Genomic DNA, 6,000 nt, shown 5'->3' on the forward strand with positions numbered 1-6,000 from the left:
AAATTACATAGATGCCTCGATCATGTAGGGTAGCTCACAAGGGATAATCATTGAAGCACAAGATTGTAGAGAAGACATCACATAGCTACTGGTCATGGACTCATGGTCCAAGGAGGACTACTCATGACATGTCTGGGAAGCGTCCATGGTGGTGGAGAAGCTCCCGGAGGTCAATCCTCCCTCCGAAGCTCCCGGAGGATTTTTGGGGCTTTGGAAATTTGGGTAAAAGCCCCTGCAAAAAAGACATCAGCTGACATAAACTGTCATTGGGTGCATTGAGTTAGTAGGTTAGTCCAAATATGTGTAAAAAGATATAAAAGTGTAGCAAAACATATAACAAAGTCATCCAAAAGATCATGGAACAAGCAGAAATTATAGATTCGTTTGGGACGTATCAATGCCCAGGCACACAACGTCTAATAACACCATCTACTCCTTCTGTATAAAGATGTGGGTCATCCCAAATGTAATATCTTAAATCATAGAAGAACTTTTTTTTGTTGGTAGGTGAAACTAGGTGGTATATATTTAGCAACAATGTAGTTAGCATAATATGCATACCTCGGAGTATTGCGGGAAGCTTTTGTAAGAGCTAATTTCTCATTACGAACAATATCATCAATAGGCAGTGGGTCATCAAGAACATTTTCCATCCTAGACAAATTATCTGCTACCTGGTTTTCACCTCTCTCTCTATCAACAATATGCAATCAAAGTCTTGAAGTAAAAACACCTACCTAACCAGTCTAGGCTTAGCATATTTCTTTTCCATAAGGTATTTAATAACAACATGATTAGTGTGAATAGTAACTTTGGAATCAACAATAGAAGGTCTAAAGTTATGACATGCAAACACAACTGCTAAAAATTCCATCTTAGTAGTAGCATAATTTATTTGGGCAATGTCTAGAGTTTTACTAGAATAATGGATAACATTCAACTTCTTGTCTACTCTTTGTCCTAGTACATCACCAACAACATAATCACTAGCATCACACATAATTTCAAATGGTAAATTCCAATGAGGTGGTCGAACAATAGGTGCAGAATTTAAGGCTTTCTTAAGTATTTCAAAAGCTTCTACACAATCATCATCAAACACAAATGGGATATATTTTTGAAGAAGATTAGTTAATGGCCTAAAAATCTTTGAGAAATATTTAATGAAACAGCTATAGAAACCAACATGACCAAGGAAGCTTCTTATACCTTTAACATGTTTAGGACATGTCATTTTCTCTATTGCATCAACTTTAGCTTTGTCTACCTCAATACCTCGTTTAGTATTTTTATGCCCAAGTATAATACCTTCATTCACCATAAAGTGACACTTCTCCCGGTTCAAGACAACATTAGTTTCTTCACATGTGTGAAAAACTCAACCAAGGTTGCTCAAGCAATCATCAAACGAAGTTCCGTAAACAAAAAAAATTCAACCATGAGTACGTCAACAATCTTTTCACAAAAGTGAGAGAATATAGCAGTCACACATCTTTGAAAGGTAGCATGTGTGAAATGATCGATATGGTCGACTAGAGGGGGGGATGAATTGGCAACTACCAATTTTTTTGCTTTTCCTTAACAAATTAGGTTTAGAAATAAATAGGTTGTCTAGATATGCAACAAGGTGAACAACCTATATGATGCTAACAACAACCACACCAAGCAAGCAAATTACTACTACAAAAGTAAAGCTTGCACAAAGTAAAGGTAAGAGATAACCACAAGTGGAATCGGGGAGATGAGGATGTGTAATCAAAGTTCCTTCCCTTTGAGGGGAAGTACGTCTCCGTTGGAGCAGTGAGGAGACACAATGCTCCCCAATAAGCCACTAGGGCCACCGGATTCTCCTCACGCCCTCACACAATGCGAGATGCCCGGATTCTTCTAGTAGTGCACTTGAAGGCGGCGATCGAACCTTTACAAACAAGGTTGGGGCAATCTCCACAACTTAATTGAAGGCTCCCAACAACACCACAAAGTTTCACCACAATGTATTGTGGCTTCGAGGTGACCTCAACTGTCTAGGGTGCTCAAACATTCGAGAAGAAGATCCACATGGGATTAGTGGGGGGAATCAAATTTCTCTTGGTGAAAGGCCCTCTCAAGCAAACCCTAGGAGATTAACACGTTGTGTTGGCTAGGGAGAGAGATCGGGCGAAAATGAAGCTTGGAGCAACAATGGAGCTTAGGGTCAGGAGAGGTGATCTTTTTGGAGAAGAAGACCACCTTTATATAGCAGGGGAATCCAACCGTTATCCTCACATAGCCCACACATAAGTGGTACTAACGCTCCCGAGGGCGGTACTATCGCTGGGTTGGAGAGCCATCCACACAGTGAAATGGCATGATGCCACCAGACGATAGTGCCGCCGGAGCGGTATTACCACTGTGAGGAGCGGTACTACCGCATATAAGGGGTAGTACCGCTTCCTACTACCACTCCGATTCCGCTGAGGATTCCAGACCCAGAAAGAAGGGTGGATGTGGCGCGGTAGTAACATGTCGTACTACCACGCTGAACTACCGACCAGAAACAGCCCAGTCCGACACGAAAATGTAGAGACCCGGAAACCAGTGACACTGCGCAAGGGCACTACCGCCCATAAGCAGTACTAACACTGCCCAGAGCGGTACTACCGCTTGGTTCTTTCCGTACCCGAGTAAAGACAAAGTTGGAGCTCCAAACATGCGGGAAAGGGACATGGGAGTGAAAGAATGTGTATGTGTTGATTCCACCCAAACCATTCCGATGCACAACCCCTCTTAATAGTACAGTTTTCCTACGACTCAAATCCACCGAAAATGAAATGCATGAAGGAAACCGTCTTCACTCTAACCCACCGAGGGGCAAGAATCGTCTTGTGCCATATGATGAAATATCCAAAAGGCTTAATGCACATGATTAGTCCACAAATGCATTGTCATCAATCACCAAAACTAGTAGGGTAGAAATATGACCTTACGATCTACCCCTTTTTGGTCGATTGAATCATGAGATAGAAAGCAAACCCCAACATCTACAAAATATAGACGAGACTCCCTCTAGATGTGTGCACTATTTTAGGTATGCTTTTGGAATGCAAAGTGCACACTCTAGGATCAACACTCCCCCTATATTTTACAGACATGCACTACTTGCACTGTGAGAATATGAGATAAAGATAAGTGCAAGACGAGACATGTGAGCATAAACATAGGGCACAAGATAAGAATAATTCACATACCAAGACATATAAGGAAAATTAAAGGGTGGCATATGTCTCACACCATATGACACGTTCACTTAAGTCTCACACACATAAACTAAATCAAAGTAAATGATTGAAGAGTTCATGAGTGAAGTAAACACAAGGAAGAAAAACACACTCGTGACTCGGCAAATCCCTAAATTTCCTGCCCCTTTGGCATCGAGACACCATAAGGGCATAGAGAACTAAGATGACGTGAGGTGGTGACAACTCATGGGACCATATTGAATATTTTCTGAACTTTGAGTTATAAGATGTGTTGCCAAGTGGAGCGTCTGTGCCAGACGGAGCTGCTATGCTAGGTTGATCAATATTTGAATCTACTTGCATTTCTTGGACGTCCAGACCTCCTCATTAGTGATAGCGTTCTTAGACCCACTCATCTCCAGCCCCATTTGCCTACCAATTACCTTGTGACGGCTCCTAGCCTTCTTCTCTGCAACACGGGCCTTGTACTGACCATGTGCTTGAATGCAAAATAGCTTCTTCATCTTCTCCTTGAGGTTCTTAGGCCAAGATGGCTCAGCGTGAGAGGGTGTGAAACCGGGGGCAGGACCACCCTCGGCCACATAGTCATCATCATCCTTGTCATCTTCATCATTAGGCACATCCATCTTAGGAGCAGTGTGAGTGGCCCACTTGTCTTTCAGCCTGAGCTGCACAACCTTATGTGGAACCAAATCACCACATTCAAACTCGATTCATGGAAAGGTCTTTACGTAGGTGTTCTCAATCACATGCATCAAGTAAGGCGCATAAGTAGGACACTTGTGCTCAGAAACTACAGAGAGGAGCTCTGGCCACATGTCATGTGACACATCCAAAATGTACACCTCAACGTTATTCCTCACAAACTTACAATAGGGAAACATATCCACTAGATATGAGTGTACCTGATCCAAATTCCCAACATAGGGAAAGAGAGTGTGCTTGAAGATGCGATGCATAATATCAAGAAACTGGTTCCAACACATAGGTAGATTTGACAGTGGTGGAGGAGATCTTGTGAGTGTTGAAGGGATAGAGATGGGACATGTGAGTGGATGTGGTCTCCTTGTGTGGGTGAAATCTAATTGAGTCATGCAGCCCCTGATTATCATAACCTAATAGACCCATGAACTCCTTCCCAGAAGCAGACAACGACTTCCCATTAGTCATCTAGGTCAAAGTCCTGTCCTCATCGGCCCCAAGATGGACCGTAGCAAAGAACACAACCACCATTTTTGCATCAAAGTTCTTGTTGAACTGCATAAGGTTGACAATACCAATCTTATCACATAGGCTGAGAGCACTACCAAAGTATTGGGCATTCTTCTCTAAATAATCCACACCAATGGACTTGACATTGGGAACATACATGTTCTCCTTATGCTTGAGTACATCATTATAGATAGAAACCTATTGTTGGGTCCAGAACGGACGGTTGTGTAGAGTTGAATCTTGGGGAGCCTCATTGGGATTGCAACGACGAACTCTTTGCTGGGCAAATTTGCCATGGACTGGGACTTCTTGGGCCTCATTGCAGGCTACTTTCCCTTCTGCTTGGGAGGTGGCTGGCTGGAATTATCCTCCTCTAAGGAGTGGTAGCACTTAGTGCTCTCACGAATTGGGTTCATCCTACCCTCCTTTTGAGCAGAGTTTCCACCACCTGGAACCCAAAATACTGTGTGAGGGAAAAGAAGGTGTAAAAGTGATGCACAAGCCAAAGAAAAAGAAAGAGCAAATCTGAAGTGGAATCAAAAGAACATGTGCGTTTACGAGCACAAGTGGTAGTATGGCTGAGCAGAGCGGTAATATCATTGACCAGAGCGCCATTACAGCTGATAAGCGCTACTACCGCTCCAGGAGGAGAGATAGTACCGCTCGGGCGGAGGCCATGGGGGAAACCAGTACTGCAGGTCAGATCTAGTACTATCAATGACGCCAAATACAAATATTCTCTAACAGAACTTCACATCTACTCCCTAACCACCTCACACATCCTACTCATGCCTCGATTTGACAAAAAATCAGAGAATGCATCTCATATTGCCCTAAAACCTAGATTCAAGAAATAGACCTATAGGAGAGAAGAACGGGGGCAATACCGACATCCATGGCAGTAGGAGAGGGTGGGGATCGAGTCCACCGGTCGGAATCATGGAAAAATGTCCGAAAACGGAGACCCAACGGCAGCCTCTGGAGCATTTGGGTCGCGTACACAGAGAGCAACATGAAGAGGAAAGGGGTGAATGGGTAAGTGGGAGTGGAAACTTCCCCTGCCCGCCCCATAACCCCCTCGTGCGCCCGCCCAAGCGGAAGTACCACTCATAGGAGCGATAATATCGCTCCAGCGGTAGTACCGTGGTGGGGTCAGTAGTACCGCTAATAAGAGGTAGTACCGCCTAAGACGACCACGAGGCAGATACACACTACGAAAGGTGGCTTATGCAATTTATGAGGTTGTAGATGAGAGTTGGAGACTCAAAAACCATCAAATGGGTGGGGACACTCCAAGTTTAAAGAGTCTAAACACGAAAAAAACTTGGAGTGAGAAAACACACGAATAAGATCTCAAAACTGAATGCCTCATTAGGAGGGGCGGTGGTTGAAGCCACCTCTGTTTGAGTCGATTGGTATGGCACCACGAAGATTTAACCTTGGGCCCATGACCAAAACTTGTCTTCGAAGCACAAGTACCATAAAAAATGGCTAATGTGAAAGACTTCATCAATTTATGTATAATAAGGGGAGGGAGAGTTCATTGAGA

The sequence above is a fragment of the Hordeum vulgare genome, chromosome 4H (assembly GCF_904849725.1).
Source record: "Hordeum vulgare subsp. vulgare chromosome 4H, MorexV3_pseudomolecules_assembly, whole genome shotgun sequence".
Lineage (NCBI taxonomy): Eukaryota > Viridiplantae > Streptophyta > Magnoliopsida > Poales > Poaceae > Hordeum > Hordeum vulgare.